The sequence below is a fragment of the Pseudophryne corroboree genome, chromosome 1 (assembly GCF_028390025.1).
Source record: "Pseudophryne corroboree isolate aPseCor3 chromosome 1, aPseCor3.hap2, whole genome shotgun sequence".
NCBI classification, from domain to species: Eukaryota; Metazoa; Chordata; class Amphibia; order Anura; family Myobatrachidae; genus Pseudophryne; species Pseudophryne corroboree.
Window position 1 is genome coordinate 144,947,912 of NC_086444.1, and position 22,618 is coordinate 144,970,529.

The following is a 22,618-nucleotide window of genomic DNA, read 5'->3' on the forward strand; positions in this document are numbered from 1 at the left end:
GAAGCTGACGGAAGACTGGTGAGGGGAATGAAGTGAGCTATCTTGGTGAACCGGTCAACTACCACGCAGATGGTAATAAACTTGTTGCACATAGAAAGGTCCGCAATAAAGTCCATTGACAAATGGGTCCACAGACGATGAGGAACAGATAGCAGAACCAGTTGCCCAGCGGGTGACTGGCGAGACACCTTGTATTGGGCACATTTTGGGCAGGAAGCAATAAACTCCGTGATGCCTTTTTTCAGAGTCGACCACCAGTAAGATCTGGAGATGAATTCAAGGGTTTTCTGGATGCTCGCATGACTGGTGAAACGGGAAGCATGTGCCCAGTGCATGAGCTTCTTCCTTAGAGCCGGTTTAACTAAACTTTTCCCTGGTGGGGGCGTAGAGTCCATCCTTACCGTGGAGAATGCCACTGGATTGATGATAGGATGCTTGTCCGTAGACTCAGTCTCATTTTCTTGCTCCCAGGAGCGGGAAAGGGCATCAGCCTTGCGATTCTGTGACCCTGGAATGCACTGGAGTATAAAGTCGAACCTAGAAAAGAAAAGTGCCCATCTGGCTTGACAAGGGTTGAGACATTGTGCGCCTTTCAGATACAGGAGATTCTTATGGTCTGTCAGAATAGTGATGGTATGAGAAGCTTCCTCTAACAAGTATCTCCACTCATCCAGAGTGAGTTTAATAGCCAAGAGTTCTTGATCGTCAATGGCGTAATTACGCTCAGCAGGAGAGAACTTCCGGGAAAAGAAGCCGCAAGGATGTAGATTACCATCATTGGCTCGTTGAGACAGGACTGCACCCACTCCAACAGAAGAGGCGTCCACCTCAAGGGTGAAGGGCAAGTTGGTATCTGGCTGTTTTAACACCGGAGCTGAGATGAACCTTTGTTTTAACAAATGGAAGGCTTGGACAGCACCCTTTTTGGTAAGGGCAGTGACAGGCGCCACAGTGGTAGAAAAGTCTCAGATAAATTTTCTGTAATAATTGGCGAATCCTAAGAATCTCTGGACACACTTGAGGTTTGTAGGTATCGGCCAATCTTGGATAGCTTGTAGTTTCTCAGGGTCCATCTCTAGTCCGGAACTGGACACAATGTAGCCTAGAAACGGAATGGACTTAACTTCAAAGACGCATTTTTACAACTTGCAATAAAGATGATTGGCACGGAGACGGAACAGGACCTCCTTTACCGAGAACCGGTGTTCCTCTAGATCGTTAGCAAAGATGGGGATGTCATCGAGGTAAACTACGACATGACTATAGAGGATGTCTCTGAAGATCTCGTTCAAGAAGTGTTGGAAAACGGCTGGAGCGTTACTGAGTCCGAAAGGCATGACGAGGTACTTGTAATGTCTGTCACAGGTGTTAAATGCGTTCTTCCACTCGTCACCTTTCCATATCCGAATGAGGTTGTAGGCACCCCTCAAATCTAACTTCGTGAAGATAGTTGCACCGCTGACACGGTCGAAGAGTTCGGTAATCAGAGGCAGAGGATACCGTTTTTTTACAGTGATGTCGTTCAGCCCTCTGTAATCAATGCATGGCCGCAGGCCACCGTCTTTCTTCTTTACGAAGAAGAAACCTGCGCCAGCTGGAGAAGAAGGTCGAATGAAGCCCTTTGCCAGGTTCTCATTAATATACTCCTCCATGGAATGAGTCTCAGGTACAGACAATGGATATGTTCGGCCTCAAGGTGGAACCTTCCCCAGGATGAGGTCAATAGGGCAATCCCATTCCCTATGAGGGGGAAGGATGTCGGCAGAAGTTTTGCTGAACACATCAGTATAGTCTTAATAAGGAGGAGGTGGGACATCCGAAGACTTGGAGGATGAAGAACAAACAGGAACCACTTTGGAAAGACAGGTCCCATGCCAGGATATGGGTCTTCCTCCAATCAATCTGAGGGTTATGCAGACGAAGCCATGGAAGGCCCAGAACCACCGGATGGGTGGCCTTTGGAATCACCAGGAAGGAAATTAGTTCTGAATGAAGAGCTCCTACCTTCAGACAGACAGGTAGAGTCTTGAAGGAAATGAATGCATCAGAAATCCTACTGCCATCCACGGCAGTCAAGAATATGGAAGACGAAAGTCTTTCGGTGGATAGGGACCACCACTTGACATATTCCTCAGTCATAAAGTTCCCAGCCGCTCCTGAGTCTAACAAAGCAACAATGTTCCTAGTGCGCTGGGCCACTTGGAGTGAGACTAGCAGGTTACAATCATTTGAAGATGGAGAGGAGTGCATTGCTCCGAGTCGACCCTCTCCTTGGCGGGCTAGGACTTGGAGTTTCCCGGACACTTGGGACAGGCATTAATAACGTGAGATGGTGCAGCACAGTAGAGACAGAGAGACGTCTTCTACACTCTGTCGGAGATAGACGAGAGTGACCTATCTGCATGGGTTAGTCCTTGGGTGGAGATGGTTGACGTGGCGGAGGAGCAGTAGTAGACTTGGGAAATGGTGACCTTCCTCCCTCAATTGCCCTCTCACGGAACCGTAGATTGACTTTGGTACACAGAGATATGAGCTCATTCAACTTGGGAGGCAAGTATTTGGTACCTAGCTCGTCCTTGATGCATTCAGATAGGCCATGCCAAAAAGCTGCATATAAAGTGTCATCGTTCCAGGACAGTTCGGATGCCAGAATCTGGAACTGTGTTAGATACTGTCCAACAGTTCATGTCCCCTGGCGTAGTCTGAGAATCTCGGAAGAAGCTGAGGTTACTCGACCTGGCTCGTCGAAGATGCGCCTGAATGTTGCCACAAAGTCTGTATAGGAGGACAGCATAGTATCCGATCTCTCCCATAAGGGTGATGCCCAGTCAAGGGCGGAGCCACTGAGGAGGGAGATAATGTAGGCAACCTTGGTGCGGTCAGTTGGGAAACTGCCAGGCTGTAACTTGAAATTAATTTCGCACTGGTTGAGGAATCCCCTGCAGGCTTTTGGAGACCTGTCAAATTTCACTGGAGTCGGTAAATGGAGACATGGAGCAGAAATGGGTATGGTGGGTGAGGTTACCACCGTAGGTACTGCAGTCGGCACACCGGACGCCCCTGAGGGTCGTTTGGATCCCATCCAGCCGAGAGGAGAGATCCTGGAGACAGCGGATAACATGGCCTTGTGCAGCCTCCTGATGTTCGAGTCGGGCTGCCAGTTTTTGCATCGGCCTGGCTGCTTGATCTTGGTCTCCGGCCGGATTCATTAGGTCAGTGCTTACTGTCACAACTGAGGGTTGGGGCTGACGGGAGGAAGCCTCAGTTGCAGGGTCAGAGGTACAGTGGAACCTGGGTGGTAATATGGGACCCTTGGACATGCAGAATCCCAGCCCGAAGGTGTGACCACGACAACAGAAGGTCAAGTTTAAAAGTTTATTTCAAGCACTGTTCAGGTGGTACATCAACAGCAACATGGAAAATGATAAAAGAGTATGCAATACACAGTTGCAGTGGGTACAACAGAGATGCAGATGGTACTGGGTATGGTAATATAGGTATACGTCTGGATAGACTTAGGAGATGGAATGTCCTTGTCCTATACCCAGTTGCAGAATGGTGTAGTAAGGACAGAAACTGACCAGCAGATGGTTCCCTGGAAGCTGGTCTGTATTGCAGGAGAGATGAGTTAGTTGCTGGTAAATAACTGGATGCACAGAAGATGCTAGAGATCGCCGGATTTGAGAAGACGGTGACAGAGCACCAATAACGGCTGGTATTCAATGGCGTACACCGATGGTTGTTAAGATTCGATGGCGGAGCACCGATGATATTGGAAGACAGGACACCGCTGGAAGCACACTGCTGGAAGCCGGTGTTTGGGCACTGCCAATTGCAGCGGACAGTGTAAGGACACTGTGGAGTCAGGCTGCACCGCTAGATGTTGAACTGGTGAGGGTCTCTAGTGGAGTTTAGAAGCAGGAGCTGGAATACCTGGAATAGCAAACAACCACAAGCAAGGAGACTGGTAACACTGGGTTGACAACTGAAGCACTGACAACTTCCTGGTTTGGGAACAGCACCTTTATACCTGCAGCAGTGCAGGGATTGGATGGTCAATCTGGCAGAGTTCAGCGGTGCTGTGCATTGGTAAGATAGTGTCATGTGACTAGAACCAACATGGCTGCGCCCATACTAGCATTTGGAGGGAAATCTAGCTTGTTGCACCATGTGAGGAATTACAGCAATGGCGGCGGCGGCCGTGGCGGCGGAAAACGGACGCCAATTTGCGCACTTGATTCACAGAGCTGGCGGCAGAGGCAGCATCGGGCGGAGAACGCCATGCAGACTTGTCTGTACATTTGAACTATGGATGGCGGCAGAGGCTGCAGCGGACAGGAGACGCTATGCAGACCCATCTGAGTACTGGAAGTGCAGCAATGGCGGCGGAGGCCGCGGAGAGCTAGAACCGCCATTCTAACCACATGAGTTCCTTGTGACAGCGGCTGCGGACTGGCAGAGAGGAGATGTGAGGACGCCAGCAGCATGCCTGAGACCCGGCCCTGGAACGCTGAGCCAGCCTCAGGAGACACCTGAAAAGTAGATAATGGCGTCCAATAACCCGGAACGTGACACACATATTAACACTTTAGTATTTCAATGGTGTGCTGCCCTGGGGTGGTTGGGCCTGAGCCGACTGTGTGGGGTCCACGCCCTGGACTTACACTTAGTATTAGGGACCTCCAGCAATAGAGCCGCCGTGAAGTGGCCTGGAGGCTTATCATATTTTTTGCAAAATATATGTAACTAAGAGCTCTAAATGTTCTATTATTATATAGTGTACAGTTCTTGTTACTAACAGCCCTCAGAGTGCGTGGGAAAAATCCTTTTGTTTTTCTTGTCTAGAGTAACCCCCTCCCGAAGCACCTGAAGAATGTTACCAGTTTGATTAGAGCAGTTTGCCATTATATATTGCAGTTCAGAGAGGTATAGATGGAGCCAGCATTAGGAGGGCATGCTGGGTCCTGTAGTGCCATTTGGAGGATATACTGTAGGGGTGACTCCAGGTAAACTAGCTCTCAATCTGGATATATTTTGTATGTGCCATTATCATGTGGCCGTACATTAAGCAATTATATGACCCATTGTGGATATTATTATTATTATGCTGTGTGTGGGTTTGGGGAGTGGTACCCCCCAGGTCAGGTGGGACCGGGCTACCTTGGGGTAGCACACCATAATATTTATTTAGCACTTGTGTAACACTCTTATTTTTCCACTAATACTACTCTTTTCAGTATTTTACTAACACCTTTATTTTTGTATCACTTTCTAACACATAGCTCCTGCTTCTTTCTTATTAACACATATTAACACTTTAGTATTTCAATGGTATGCTGCCCTGGGGTGGTTGGGCCTGAGCCAACTGTGTGGGGTCCACGCCCCGGACTTATACTTAGTATTAGGGACCTCCAGCAATAGAGACGCCGTGAAAAGGGCCTGGAGGCTTATCATATTTTTTGCAAAATATATGTAACTAAGGGCTCTAAATGTTCTATTATTATATAGTGTACAGTTCTTGTTACTAACAGCCCTCAGAGTGCGTGGGAAAAATCCTTTTGTTTTTCTTGTCTAGAGTAACCCCCTCCCGCAGCACCTGAAGAATGTTACCAGTTTGATTAGAGCAGTTTGCCATTATATATTGCTTCTCACAGGCTTTACCTGGGACACATGACCTAGGACATGCCTAAAAGGAATTTATTGACTGGCACAGTAGCGCTTGGAGAAAGCGTCCACTGTAAGCCAGAAGACCCGGATCACTGTAAGGCCTGGGATGGTTGTGAGCTGCGATGACACATGATGCAGTTACATAGCCAGAATTAATTACTTGGAGGCATATGCATCATGAAAAAATAGTGAAATGAGAATTTTTTTATTTTCAATTCTCACCTTACATTTCACAATTTTTTGTTATTCATCATGCCTCTCTAATAATAATATATTTTCCAAAAAACTTATTTTTGAGAAGCAGCATTTCAGAAGTGATATTTTTCTCCTCTGCGGCGGAGTGTCTATTTACCTTGTTCCAGCTTGGGCTCCACCTGTCTTTGGCTTCCCCGCTGCTTCCAGAGTCCTTTATCTTCAGCTGCCTGGCCTGCTCTCCTTCCGTGCTGCGTTTCTCTTCAGCCTGCTGCTCTGGCTCATGTCCATCCCCTTCAGCAGCTGCTCTGGCTCCCATACGCCCCCTTCAACGTGCGGCTATGGCCCTCATACGTCCCCCCTTCAGTGCACAGCTCCGGCTCCCATAGGTCCACTTCAGTGTGCGGCTTCGGCTCCCATCCGTCCCCTTCAGTGTGCAGCTTCAGCTGCGCAATGGTGGGAGTGGGATACACAGTGTGCGATGGACTCCGGGAAGAACCAGGTAGAGCGGGTGCCGCTGAAGAAGTGACAGATGAGGAGGGGGGGGGGGAAGCTGCAGCACACAGCGGTGAGGGTGTGATGGATGGATCCCGCCAATACATGCTGAGAGGCTGCTAGGCTGTTCGCCATCTCAGGATGGTTAACAGTTTCAACTTCAAACTCCGAAAAAAATGCATTTTTCGGAGTTTGATGAATGTACTAATTTCTACTTCCCCATATTATAGTATGCGGAGTGTAGAGTACAAATTATCGAAGCAGGCTGTTACAAAGGAGATATTAGTCATATCTCCTTTGTTACAGCTTTGATGAATGAGGATTTGAGAGAAAAAAACATTTAGCTAAAATTCTCATTATTGAAGGATAAAGAATATGCCCCTTGATGAGAAAAATATGTTTTTAAACATTCATTAATACAAGCTTCTACGATAGGAATCCTAGGGGTATATTTACTAAGCTCCCGATTTTGACCGATTTGGTGTTTTTTGTTCAAAGTGTCATCTTGGGAATTTACTAGACTCAAATCTCAGCAGTGATGAGGGCATTCGAATTTTTTTTACGGCTGTGTTGTAAAAATACGAATTAATACACCATCGGTCAAACGCGGTTGTTTAGGTATAGAACTCGGTCATTTAGTATGCATTCGTATTTGAAATCTCTACCGTGAAAATGCATTTGCGGGCGAATGCGGAAAAAAATAGACCAGCTTTTGAGAAGCGTGTTTACATGTGTTTCCAATTCTACATTAATCACACCTGAATTTTTTGACCTTTAAAAGGGACCCAAGCACATTTTTCTAATCTCTCACTCTGAAATGGCTATTGCCGTGTGTAGTACTGATTTCTTGTTTGCTGGGGGATACCTGAGACTGCTTCATGAGGCTACAATAAACCAGGGCCAGGAAACTGAACATGGTCAGCAGGTTGTACAGGTGCCGCGGAGGCTGCGCAGGCCTCGTTTTTTTAGGGGGGCGTTTAAACTTGAATGCATTGGCCGATGACCAGGTCATACAGATGTTCCGGCTAAATAGAAACACAATTTTCCGTCTGTATGACCTTGCCAAACTGGACCAAGACCCTGAGACAGCACTCTCTCACTCTGTCTCAGGCCTGCACAAACTCCTGGCTGTGTTGCACTTTATGGCTACTGGTAGCTTCCAGGCTGTGACTGGCGATGTAATTGGTATCTCCCAGCCCACCTTTTCAAAATATTTAATTCAGGTGAGTTAAAACATACATACATACACGTCTATGTCTAAGTGGTGCTTCTGTTATGTAATAAAACACAGTATTGTATTTATTACAGGTCATGACACTCACCTTATATTTTGTAATGTCCACTCAGGTTTTGGATGTCTTGGATCCCCACATAGATGCCTCTATCTGCTTCCCTACCCAGGAGTCGCAGTGGCATGCAGTCAGGGTAGCTTTCTATGAGCTTGCTGGCATGCCCAATGTGCTGGGTGCCATAGATTGCTCACACGTTGAGCTGAGACCACCTAGGGGCAGGCAATATATTTATACCAATAGACATCTGGGCCAATCCACTAATGTCCAGGTGGTTTGTGATGCAAATCTAAAAATTATGTGTTGTTGCGGGTTACCCTGGCGGCTGCCATGACTCCTTCATCCTCAGTCAGTCATCCCTCTTTGATAAGTTTGATGCCGGACAAATGCCTGATGACTGGCTGTTGGGTATGTTCCAAGTGTGTTGTGTGTATGTGTGGTAACTTCAACCTCGTCATTATGTTTTTGCTTTTTCCATAAACCACATGTCCTAATGTTGCCTATATCTGTCTTTCAGGTGATGGTGGTTATGGCTGCTACTCTTGGCTCCTTACTCCATTGTCCCAACCTGATTCTCCTGCTGAACACAATTATAATAATGCACATAAGTCCACGCGGAATGTGATAAAAAGATGTTTTGGGGTGCTGAAATCTAGGTTTCGGTGTCTGGATAAGTCTGCAGGGCTTTTGTTGTATAGTCCCTCAAAGGTGACTAGGATTGTGTTCTGCTGCTGTTTTCTTCATAACATGTGTTTGCGCCAACATCTGCAACATGTTGGTGATGAAGAAAACAGTCAGCAAGTAGGTGAGTTAGAAACATCTGGCGACAGTGTGAGTACAGATGTAGGGAGGCAGGTAAGGCAAGAAGTGATTCTGCATTATTTTACCGGTAAGTATTATTTATTCATAATTAACCTTGCCTAACACCAATTATAAAATGTTTGATAGGTCTGAATTCTGTTTGTGTTGCGTTATTGTTTGTTATTTCTCATGTTGTTTACAGTTAGGCAATAAAATGTATAACTTACACTGTCACTCATTAACAAATGAAACATTACACATATTGCGTATGATTAATTTATTACCTTAAACTCAGGCATTTTGAGTGAATCAATTAGATAATTTGTAATTTTCAAATAACATACTGTAGTTGTTGCTGCAGCCTTGATCATTTCTTTGTTTTTTGTTTGCTGGGTGCAGAGGATTGGGATGGTTCATTGGTCCTGGTTCTGCTGGATCGTCTTACTGGGGAGGTAACTGGGGTCTGGCTTGGTGTGGTTGTTCCTGAGCTTGAGCTTAGTTGGTGTGATGCCAACACATTTAGGCTTTGGCTCAGGTTGTTGAGGCTTGCTGTGATTTGTGTAGTTGTGGCAGTGTTGTTGGCAATGATTCGGGAGAGGCTTTCGTTTATTAATTGGTTATGTTGTATAATTTGTATGAGGGCTTGTTGCTGCCGCTGTTGGTCATCCATGATTCTCTGTAAATTTGCGTGCATTTGGCTGTTGTCTGCCCTCATCTGCTCCATAGAAATGGCTACTCTGCCAACTTGAACTATCAGTCTGCCTGAGTTCCGACTGAGTCTAGGCAGATGATGGGGCAGACTGGCAAGGTATTGGCTGTGGGTGATCAGACAGGCATAGTGTTGCGCCTGTTGTGTGGCCCAACTGGACCAAAACTCTGGGCCCATTTGTGGCTGGGGTGGTGTTGGGCTCAATTGGGGGCTGTGGGATGTTTGGGGTGGTTGGGTTATGTCCTGCAGCATGGTTGGCTGGTTTGGATCAATCGCTTGCAGGTGTAGTGTGTACGATTCCTGCAAGTCAGTTTCCTGCTGGGTATCCTCGGGCATGATGGGTGGTTCTGTATGGGGTTGAAGACAGCCACTATTTAGTCAATATTTAGCATTGGTTTTTTTATAGCTTTACGTCAACATGCATTACTTCATAATATTCATGTTGTAAATGATAAATAGATTGTGGGCTAAACTTAACAATTTAGGTCACCTTTTTGTAGAAATATGTGGCTTCTGACGTTCCCTACTCAGTTTCAAAAATGTTTCAGGGAATTGTTGGACTCTGAGCCATAATTAATGTGCTAACACGAATAACTCTAACAAATACAAATTACTACATTTACATATTGTGTATGAAGCTTACTTTTGTAAAACACACACAATACATTAAATGTGTTGAGCAATACACTCATACATTGTTCAAGGCAGTCAGTGGTCTGGCCAAAACTTGATTAAATATAGTGCAAATAATTGTAATAAAAAATATGGTAGAAAATGTCTTAAGGTGGGCGATGTTTAGAACTGGTGATGTTGGCCATGCAAAACAATCGGATTAGACTTAACATTTATGTAGCTGTTTCTAGCAACAACAAAAAAAATTGGTTGCAATGGCCAACATCACATCTGAAAAAAAAAAAATCTTACTAACATTACCCCCATGTGCTTGCTGTTGGGGATTATTACAAGGATGAGTGTTTTTTTTAAACACTTTTTTTTTGGCTGTGCACAAACACTGGGGCAGATGTGTTAACCTGGAGAAGGCATAAGGAAGTGATAAACCAGTGATATGAGCAAGGTGATAAAGGCACCAGCCAATCAGCTCCAATATGTAAATTAACAGTTAGGATCTGATTGGCTGGTGCCTTTATCACCTTGCACATATCACTGGTTTATCACTTCCTTATGCCTTCTCCAGGTTAATACATCTACCCCACTGTTTTTTAAAGTTTTTACAATTAAATGTTATGTTTACTCACCAGACAGCTGAGGGGATTGTGGTTCCTCGCTTTGTGGACTGGCCAAAATGGCTTGTGGTGGCTGGGACGACACTGTAGAGATGCGCCGTTGTGGTGGTGAGGATGCGGGTGGATATTCCGCCTCAACACGGCGTCTCTTGGTACCCATCTTATGGAGACTATCCGAGCCCTGTGATGGTCGTCTTAGTGGAGGGGTGTTTGATGAAGAAGGACCTATGTGATAAGATAAACATTAAAATTCTGCATTTCTATGTGTTTTCAGAATATGTGTATACACTAAATTCTTACCTGCATCGCCAGCATCTGCATCTCTTGGCAGTGTGGGTTGTGGCCTGGCTGTGCTGAGTCTCTTTCGTACTGTAGAAATATGAAGATTGTCCTTATGAACATTATATTATGTTTATATGTTTATGCAAAAACCTTATTGTGATGTAAACATATGAGGAACCTGATGAGAAGTAAACAAAACTATGCTTATGCTTTTCTGACTGACTTCATTGGGTGTGTATACTTAAATTATGAAACAATTACACCAACCAATCCATACCTAAAGGTGCAGAATTCACAAAATTATACTACTAAAAACCCAACCGTGGTAGCTTAACACAACCAGAATATTGCTCTGTATTTAACATTTGTTTGCTGCTAACAACCAAACACTACCACCAAATATATGCGCCAAATTGTAAGCATCAAATTACCAACCACACAAAGGACAACCCAGAACAACACACAATAACCATAAGTCCATTAAAAAAAAAATAACACACATGACACAAAACACATGACTCACTCTTCATTTAAAGACACCCACAACAATTTACTTTTTTTTTTTTTAAACAGAAAAAGGCCAAGGTCACCTGCTAAATTGAAAATACCAATACAAAGGACAAAAACATAACTATTTGTGAATAAAACTACATCACCAACACATTAGAAGAATTAACCAACTTACAATCACAATTAGCTAGAAGACATTTCAGACAACTAAGGACAAAGCACAGATGTTTTAATTATAAATTATAAAAAAAATACAACTCACCATCCTGCCTTGGGCGATCCGAATCCCGGACATGAGTCGCACCAACCACTTCTGGCGGAATAAGAGTACGCACAGGCTCCTCCCAATCCCAATATGATGCTCAGAAGGGGTGTCCACCCCCTGTTTGGCGGGCTGATTTAGCCTCCTTAGACATCTTAGCCTTGACACGCCGCTTGATGTCGTAGAATCGCTTACGACACGTGTCCTCGGTCCTCCTCACCACACCCTCACTATTAACTGCCGCAACTACCTTCCCCCACAGAACACTCTTCCTGCGTGAAGAAACCTTGGCAGCATCATGGCCAAACAGTTGACGATGATGTCTCATCAGTTCCCGCACCAATGCCATATTCTCTGCGTAGTTGAATTTGACATTGCGGCCCGTCTTTGTAGTGGTGCGTGGCTGCGGAGCCACAGCACCATCACTGTCACTATCACTCGAGGCCGCAGCAGCAACCTCCCCCTCCTCCTCACTAACCTCCTCCACCTCACTCACCTCCTCCCTCTCACTCACCTCCTCCACCTCACTCACCTCCTCCACCTCACTCACCTCCTCCACCTCACTCACCTCCTCCCTCTCACTCACCTCCTCCCTCTCACTCACCTCCTCCACCACACTCACCTCTGACTGGGACATATTCAGGACAAACAACAAATAACACTGAGAAAAAAAAACACTAAACACACTCCTCCACTACCACTACACACCACACACCAAACACACACTCACTCACAAACAATGACAATAGACTTAAAAAAAAACTAGACAGACTTTTAAATAACTACACAACAAGTATGACAAGAATACTTACACACACAGTACAGCACTCAACAATCGCAAAGAACCTCCTCAAAACCGCCAAAAACTCCTATCAACTCTCCAACTCCAAACACAACTTCCTCTCACCTCTCCACTACCTAAACCCACGAGGTTCGGACGGTTTGGGGCGGTTTTATAGTAATGAGCACAGACACTTCTCCATCACGAATCAAACCAATCATGGACGAGTGACATAAACGAAACTTAGAAGAAAAACGCGGCCGGGAACGGGAAAACACTGCCGTAACCGAAAAATGACGCAGTCGAAAAAAACCTGACAACACGGCCGCAAATCCACAAAATCGGCCGCATTCTACCTTGGAAAAACACGAATGACATCGACATCGAAAAATGGAAATAAATAATAAAAATCTAGCAGGCAGATGATGTGTGTAACAGCAGTGAAGTAGTCAGGTTTTAAGACTTTGTGATAGTGTAGGACCTGCATGAAGGTGGGGTACCTTGGAGATCGGTATGCAGGCTTCCGTGCATTGGCCAATCCACTAACTAAACCCCCATCATTTATTTATTGAATTGTTGAGGATAAGTGAGCTTACTTTGGTGAGTGCTGGGTTTTTTGTTTGTATTTGTATATATATATAATAATAATAATAAATGACATCGCCCGATTCAATATTAGTGTGTCCACAAACTGTTCAAACAGATAATATGAAACCAAAACATAAATGACACATTACCAAACACTCTGCGCTTGAACTTCACACTTAGTTTACTATTGCAGTAAACTGTGATGAATTAATTAGTTGATTCTAAGCACACAAAAAAAAACTTAGATCAATGAACTAATTAATTCAGCTCAGGTATCCTCAATAGTGAATCAAGTACTGCAGTAAGCTCGGGTTTGTTCATACATGAAAATCACAATGTAAGTATATACAGAAACACACACAAGGCTTGGGGCTATTGTAGATAAGGGTTTTCCAGAAAATCTAGTAAAAAAACACATATTGAATAATTATACAGTCCTTTTCTGATACAGCCCCTGACATTCCCTTTAATGGACTGATTCAGTAAGCTCTTCAATATTAATATGATAATTCATATACGTATGGAATATATTCATTTTAGCAAATCCTTTTTTGTAGTCTATGTTTTATTATTAGTAAACACATTCAGTGATGTGGTTTAATAAATTGGAGATATAAGCAATTGGTTCAAATGTATAGATAGTGTCTAGATAGACAGTCAATAGATCAACAACATATGGTCGACATGATCAAAAGGTGAATAGGTTCAAAAGGTTGACAGGTAAAAGGTAGACATTGCTTAAGGTCAACAGGTACAATAGGTCAACAGAATTAAAAGGTCGGTAAGACAATGGTCGACACACATATGATTGACACAAGTTCTTTGGGGGTTTTCACATATTTTTCAACTTATGTTTGTTTTTTCATCCACGTGGACTATGAGTGGACCACGGAGGGACATTATTGCGCGCCAAAGGTGCGTGCCCGATATTAGAGGATGTGGCCTATTGGAAAGGGGGCATGGCCTTGCCGCAAGTGCCGCAATCGCAAGCCATGCCCCCATTTTCATCATTATGGGGGCATGACCAGCGCTCAGAGAGCTGTTGGTCATGCCCCCTGTCCCTCTCTGCCGTGAATAGACGCTTTGCGCATGCGCACAGCATCTATTAACCACTGCTCTGCTCAGAGTAACGAGTGACGGGGGGGGATCTCCCAACTGCCCCACCGTGGGACACTGCGACCTGTGGGTAGGACAGCGAGACAGACCGTAAAAAACGGGACTGTCCCGCCAAAATCGGGACAGTTGGGAGGTATGCTATCATCAGGGTGACTTGCACCTTCCCAAAATCAGCTGCAAAGGATACACATAGAAATGTGCATATTTCTGCTGAATATTTCTGTGCATATTTCTACGGAAATCCAGGTGTGCATAGGATGGATGAGAGAATACATCGTTATCACCATGATATGCCTCTTTTGTCATCAGTGTAGATGTGATTAATGCTTATGATTCTGCATATCCCGCATTTGCTTGCTCCAATATTTGTCACACTGCAAATTCAGGCAAAATACAGATGTGTCCTTTCATATTGTGGCTCCAGTCACACTAAATATCCCTGGGACTCAGCGATGCTGCACATTTTTTTTTTTGCTCAAATTGTGCATATTATTTGCATAAAACTGGAGCGAGAGAACTGCATTGCTAGCATACACTGATCAGTGAAGTGTGCAATGGGGGTCATTCCGAGTTGTTCGCTCTGTAAATTTTTTCGCATCGCAGCGATTTTCCGCTTAGTGCGCATGCGCAATATCTGCACTGCGACTGCGCCAAGTAAATTTGCTGTGCAGTTAGGAATTTTACTCACGTTTTTTTCTTCGTTCTGGTGATCGTAATGTGATTGACAGGAAGTGGGTGTTAAACATCTTAGTGATATTTGGTGGACCCCTTTCTTTGAAAGTAAAGCATTCATAACCTAGAACCAGAAATAACGACACTGAGACTTGAATTTTGGCAGAAAATTGCTAGCTATTTATTTGTCCCTATCCATTAGGAAACCTGTAATAAAGAAATTAATTTAATATGCCGCTCCAGCTGGCATATGGTGGCGGCCCAAAAGAACGGCTCAATTAATCTGAATTAACCTTAAATAACTAACCCTATAAATTTACTAAAACTTACTATAAACCGGTAATAGGTGACAACTCAACCCCCACAGTGACTACCCACCGCTCCTGGGTGCCCTGCCGCTACCTTCCCGGACGGGTGGTCAAGCGGCCATAAGTCGATGGAGGTGAGTGCACCTAAACCACAACAAACTGTAAAAACACTACAGTTTTCCCTACAATACAAAACTGCCGTTCTTTTCCGCCAATAAATAGCCAACGAAAACAGCCAACAACTTAAAGCCTAAGCACCACGTGCCACAAATTCTTAATACCAGGGCGGGAGGGTGGGAAAGCAAATCACCAAGAGACTTAAGATGGCCTCACCTTCCCTATATATAGCAAACCCTCCCCCTAAAGAAGGCTGTACTTTCCTCACAGCTAGGTCCACCCCTCCCCAGATGTTTAACTCTTTCCTCTCCTATACAGTCAATACTCTCTCCTTCTGGGCGGAAACTGGCCGTTTTATGGGTGTGTGCGAAAAAACGCTACCGTTTCTGGGAAAAACGCGGGAGTGGCTGGAGAAACGGAGGAGTGTCTGGGCGAACGCTGGGTGTGTTTATGACGTCAAACCAGGAACGACAAGCACTGAACTGATCGCAGATGCCGAGTAAGTCTCGAGCTACTCAGAAACTGCACAGAGATGTCTTTTCGCTATATTGCAAATCTTTCGTTCGCAATTTTAAGAAGCTAAGATTCACTCCCAGTAGGCGGCGGCTTAGCGTGTGTCGAGCGAACAACTCGGAATGAGGGCCAATATTTGTATATCTGCGTGTGACTGAATCTCTGTAACAAGGGCTCCAATGTGTGTAAAGTTCCGTTGTGCTTCACCTGCGGCTTTGCACGTGTGTAAAACCAATTCCTGTGCATTTAAAGTCACAGTCTAGCGTCTCTGCTACACTGCGGTAATTCAGATGTGGATGGAGTTGCACTGTGCATCGCAGGATCCATTCTGTGCATGTGCGAATGGGTCATGCGACTACCGACGTACTACGGCATCCTTGTTTTACAGTCTGATGCAGTTTGGGGTGAGGAAGGGTACAGCGATGGCCTCCATTTCTCCTAATGGAGGCATGTCACCGGCATTGCAGAGGAGGGAATTGGACAGGATATCCATCAGAGGATGGAGACTTCCTGGCCTCTAGGTAACAGCTGCGGTACCCGGCTTGCATGACCCCATAGGTCATGCAGCCAACCGATGGTGTTGCAGATAATCTAATAATGCATCCTGGGATGCAGCTCAGAACAGTAATGCAGCAGGAGGTGTGTGTCCACTACTGCAGTACCCAGGGGTGTAGCTAGAACATTATGGGCCCCATAGCAACATTTGAAGGGACCCCTGTCCCAATGCTTCTAGAGAGTCTCCACAGATGTTAATTTTATGCCACAAAATAGTACCCTAGTTCGAATTCTGAACCATAGTAGGATATTAGTTCATGTTATGCCTCATAGTAGTGCCCTACTCTATTTTATGCCCCATAGTAGTGCCCTAGTTCACATTATGTCGCATTGTAGGGTTGCCAGTACACATTATGCCACACAGTACCCCCAATTCACATTATGATATACAGTGTCCCCAGTTCATATGATGACATAATACAGTGCTACCAGTTCATATTATGTAACATTATAATGACCTCCAGTTAATTTCATACCACATTACAATGAGCAGGTTCAGGGGCATAACTAGATATATTGCAGGCCCCAAGGCAAATATTTATATGGCCCCTGTGTATCTAAGATTGGTGAAAAATGTATATAACACATATAACTTGGACAGGGAAGGTGGGCCCCTCTCATCTCTGGCCCCATAGCAGTTGCACTGCCTGCACCTATGGTAGCTACGCCCTTGGCAGGACCATATTAGTGCTATGTAAGCAGCAGTGATAGCACTTCCGTCCACATCTGAATGAGGGTCACTGAGAGCAGCTTTTTGCTGATTCTGTAATGAGATTAAGGTTCAAAATGTAAACTCGTCTTGGAGCATCTCGCTAGTTGTATGAGGACACATCTCTGTATGCTTTGCAAATGGGAAAACATTCAACTTTGTGCCAGCCACATAGTCTCCTCTGGAAGAAACATTAAAGCCTTGACAAACCGGCTGGCAATTCCGAGAATGAAATGAACTTCTAGCATTGTAGCATTTGCTGATGGTGATCAAAAATGATGATGATGATGATGATGATGATGATGATGATGATGCACTGTTTGTCATTAAAAAATTTATGCTGAACATGATGGCAATTGTAAAGGGCCACCTGCTCTCTGAGACAGATTCAGAAATATGTAGAAACACGATTGTTTGCTTACATCTCTGATGTTTTGAGACCTGTGAATGCGGAGACTTGTACTGCACACCTGCAGATCTTTTCTGGGTGTGCCAAGGCCAGTGACGGCATCCTTGGATGATGCTTCTGGACCTGGATGCGTGAAAACACCGGCCATCCTGAGGGTTACTCAGATGACCCATGTTCACACAGAGTGAAGCAATCGTCAGATACAGCAGCGGATCACAGATGCTGGCAGGAGGAGTCTATTTACACAAGAAGCTTCCTGCCTCATTTGCATATTAAAGCACAGCCGATGTGTCTTTGTACAGCTCAGTCCATCTCTAAATCAGGTCCATTGTCACACAATGTTTGTAACAATTTTCACGGTAGCCAGTCCTACTATCACCATAACCTATCACAACTGGAAGCATAAGAACGAGTCAAATAGTACAGCAGAACACATCCTAGAGCTCTATGAAAAGACAGGGCTCTATAAATGACGGCCATTGTGTTACAGCACCAGATCTGCAGGACCAAGCGGTATCCATAGATGTACAGTAAAAAGTCAATAGGTCTTCCCCATATGGTCAACATGCAGTAGGTAGATAGTTTCAAAAGGTCGACAGGTAAAAGGTAAACTGCTTAAGGTTGACAAGTTGAAAAGGTTAATATGACAATGGTCAACTCACATATAGTTGAAACAAGTTGTTTTTTTTTACTTTTTCATCATTTGCCATCCATGCATACTACGATTGGGAATAGGAGCCTGTGTGTAGAGCAGCGGTAGCAGAGCAAGGCACCTTACCCAAAGCGTGGTGAGCGTACACGTGTCCACTAATTTGTCTCAGACACAAAAAACCCTGTGTCAACCGTTTTCAAGTCAACCTTTTGACCCTGTCATCCTTTTGTGTCTGTTGACCTTTTCTACTGTCTACTTTTTCCATGTCGACCTTTTTACCCTGTCAACCATTTGGGGTTGACGTATTGACTGTCTATCTTTTTATTGTACATCTATTGAACCAAACCCGGATCAAGCATTTTCTAGAACAAGGATGTCAAATTGTACTTTTTTGGGGTTACCGTCTTTGTCCCTCCTCGCTTACAGTACTGTACAATACAGCTTCCACCTCTGCTTAAAAATCAATTGACCTTCCCCTCACCAATACCAGCACATGACTTGTTGGCATATGAATATTATCACTAAATACAAATTAAGAATCTGCTATTAATCTCAATTGTAAAGTAAATACTGTATATCTTTAATGTGATACAGTATGTACGTACACAAGGGCAGGCCGGATTAAGGGCCACATGAGCCTAGAGCCGAAAATATTTCAGGGCCTATTGTGATAAACTGGGGAGGTGTAATCAGTACTGTGTGGGTGTGGTGAGATCCATGTGGGTGTGTACAATCCCTACACTATCAGCTCCAATGTCTCCCTAAATATTTAAAAATATAAAAAATTGCATAATTTTGTAAGAAAAATAGAAATGCAATCTTAATAGTTATGATTCTTAGCTGACCATCTGGCCAACTGGTGGCTAGTGATCAAACTACCACGATGATGGGCCTATTTTTATGTGGAGGCCTGGAGCTGTAGCGCCATCCGCCCCATTGTTAATCTGGCCCTGTACATAGGCAGGCCTTACAGTAGTTTAACCATCTGTAAAATGTAATATTGGGCTGCCTCCCTAAAGCGTGTCCAATTACAGCAGTTTTAGATACCCATATGGAAATAGTATGAGTTACAGACTAAGGACATTAGAGCAAGTTGTCTACACCAGTAAATGACAAGTCCAAGAGAGAGAGACACTGAGGGCTGGTGCCAAACTTTCACCACATCATCACAAAAACTCAGGACATCCAGGAAACCAGCAGATGGGCATCATCAACAGGAGATGTCAATAGGAGATAAGAGTTCTGAGAAATATTTGTATCTATACTTAGACTTGTGCAAATATTTGACATTCATAAAGAGCGCAAACCGCAGAGTGCCATATGGATCCAATAAAATAAATGTACATGAATCTAGTTAAAAGAACTTTAATGGCTTCATGTAATTACACATTATCTATGAGTATGAAGAAAAACTATATTCTCTGTATTTTTTTTTACATATAAAGCTAATGAATGCTACCTGTATTAAAATGTATACATTTTATGTTATTTGCTTCCATTTACTGGGATTATGACAATGCCCACTAACAAATATAAACACAGGTAAGTGAGTCACGGAAAGTTAATGAAAGCCCAGACTTTTATTATGCCAAGTCAAACAAAATGGCTGAAACCAGGAGTGAAGGGAAGCATGAAGGGAGTGGGATCACCTGACGCACAATTACTGATAAGATCTGATACTAAATGTTATTGTTCACATTTTACCAAATCAAGGCTGAGATGTCAGTCCTGCATGATCACTCTGAAAGTCACCCCTGGGTGCACTCTCAGTCATGATACAAGGCCAGTGGCCATTTACCTTCTAGTCCAAAGGCAGCACAATTCTGCTGTCCACCAGTGTAACGTCCTGCTATTCTCTGAGCACAATCATCCACGTTGTCAAAGATTAAAAATTATCATCATTGTTTATTTGAATGACACCACAAATTCCACAGCGCCAGATGGAAAACAAGCAAATCAGTGACAACAACAAACAAGAATGACTACAAATCAGGCATAATAACTGTGTGTGGTACAAATATGAGTTGCACAGATACAATTAGTCAACATTTCGGTAACTCTTATTTTTGTTCACCTTTATCTACAGTACTTCTAACTACTCACCATAATACCCTCTTCCTGTGGATGCTCCTTGCTGATTCCTGGCAGTATAGTTTTTCCTGCTTGCACCTAGTCACCACTTATTCTATCCATCACTACTTCTCCCTATACCCTCTTCTACTGACACTGCTACCTTTATCCACCTCCTCTACCATCGCCCTTCCATTAACACATGCCCACTTTTGTCTCCACCATACATGCAGATACTCTGTCCTCTCTACCTTGTTGCATCCACCTCCACTCTCTGTAACCTCTATGCTCTACCCTTCACTTCATTGCTTTACTTCCTAACCTACTGTACTCATTCTTGCTTTCCGGGTTTGTAAAAGTTAGTGAGGCGCATTCATGGGGGCAATTCCAATTAGCATGTAGTTTTAAAGCAGCAATAATTAAAAGGCAAAATCAGGTTGTTAATGCCCTTTAAATTATTGCTGCTTTAAAAATACTGGCTAGCTCGCCAATATCATGCTTATGTCTGTATCTCGCAAGATAATACATAGGGAGCTGCATGTTCACCCTGTGTATTCTCCTGGCATTTTATTCAGTTTCACATAATATCACACAAAGTTGTAAATAGTATTTTGGCTTTTTCGTGTGACTCACTTTCCTGCAGGATTTTAGAAGCCAAGGATTTTTCATTTTACTTTTATATCAAAAGTTATGTTTGTTCTCTGTCTTCCTTGGCCAGTTTTCAGTTATTGCTTCTATGCCACCATAACAGCGTAAAAAACAACGGAATAAAAATTTAATGTTCAGCCACAGAATACTTTCCTCTGCAAAAAGACAAAACACAAACCCTAGCAATATTGTTTGGGGTGATTGTGTCCATGGTGCCCTTAGATATAGGAAATACAAATTTTTTTACTGTCTGTTCAATGGTTTTAAAACAAATACATTTAGTATAAACAGACAGGTTTATAATATTGTAATACACATATTACACAAGTGTTTTACATACTGTACATCAGTCATTATAAACTACAAATAATAGTGGGAATGTGCGACTGATCCCTGTCTGCAATTCAGAACCATGTCTGCAATTTTGGGCATTGATCTTTGTTTTTCATTCAACTCAAGCACATTTTAGGAATTTAACATATAAAACAGCACTCTTTGACAAGTCCAGGAGTTAGATACAAAATCACAACAAATTGAATCGTGTCCACAGTCATCATTGGTGTATGTGTTATACTAATACCATGGACCCATCATTTGGACCCAGGGCTATTGTCTACAATTTTTTATGCTCTCTTCCCCTACCTTCTCATCTCTATCCCCCTATTCTTCCCATCTGCCCTGTTCCTCCTGTATCCCCTATAACTCTCTTTCTCGAGTCTCCCCCTGTTCCTCTTATCTCACCCTATTCTTAGCTCTGTTCCTCCTTTCTCCCACCCCTCTTGCTCTCTCCTCATGTCTTCATGTGATGTAGCTTAGTCCACTCATATACAACCGCACCATTACTATGTTCTCAACTAGGGGCGTAACTAGAACTGTGTGGGCACCATAGCAAAATCTTGAAAGCTGCCCTCCCATCCCCTTGTCACTACAATGCCGCTTAGGGGAGCAAGAGAAAGAGTGCAAGGGGAGTGAAAGAGAGACAAAGAGGGTGTCAGGTGGAGAAAGAGATAGAGGAGCAAGAGAGAAAGAGGAAGGTTTAATGGAAAAAGAGAATTAGAGCAAGAGAGAGAGAGGTTATCAGGGAGAAAGAGAAAGAAAGGGATGAGAGCGGAGAGACAGGGCATCAGGGAGAGAGAGAAGTGGGATAAGTAAAAGCCCATACACACTAGCCGATTTTGAGCTCAAAGTAGCTCACTTTTGGTATTTTGAGCTCAAACTCGGCCAGTGTATATGGCTATGATCGGTGAGTGCTGATGCGTGCTCCCACATCATCGCTGCCCGCCGCCGTCTGTTGGGCTTTTTGAACAGCCGAGTGAAGCACTTTCCATAGTCTCCCCACGTGAACATCGCTGGGCACAGGGAAAATTGCTCAGTGTGTATGCGCTGAGCTATTTTCCTGCCAGCGATGTTCACATCTTCGCTGTACATACTCACTGGGCAGTGTCCAGTGTGTATGCACCTTAAGAGAGGGAGGGGAGGGAGTGAGTGAGAGAAAGTGTGTCAGAGAAGGAGGGAAAGAGAAAGAGAGGGGAATGAGAGAGTAAGAGTGTCAAAGAGAGACAGAGAGGGAGAGATAAAGGGTGTCAAGGAGAGAGAGGGGAGGAGAGGTTTCAGACAGAGAGAGTGGCAGGCAGACATAAACAGTGTCAAGGAGACAGAGTGAGATACAGTGTCAGAGAGACAGAGATTAAATTACAGTGTCAGGAAGAATGAGGTAGAGAGAGACAGTGTCAGAGAGAGGGTGAAATAGTTCACTTGAGAGAGATATACAGTGTCAGGAGGAGAGAAAGGGAGAGATAGTGTTGGGTAGAGAGAGACAGAGAGAAGGGTTATGAAATATTATAAAAAGGATTTATTCAGGACTTAAACAGGAAGGAAACAGACAAACAATATTACAGCAAAGGAATAGACATACAACATGCCTTTCAACCTCATGCAAACTCATCTGTCCATTTAAACGTTTTGCTTGTAATTGGCATTGCATGTGTGGGGAAGTTGCTCAGTGAAACATAGTTTATTATTGCATGCT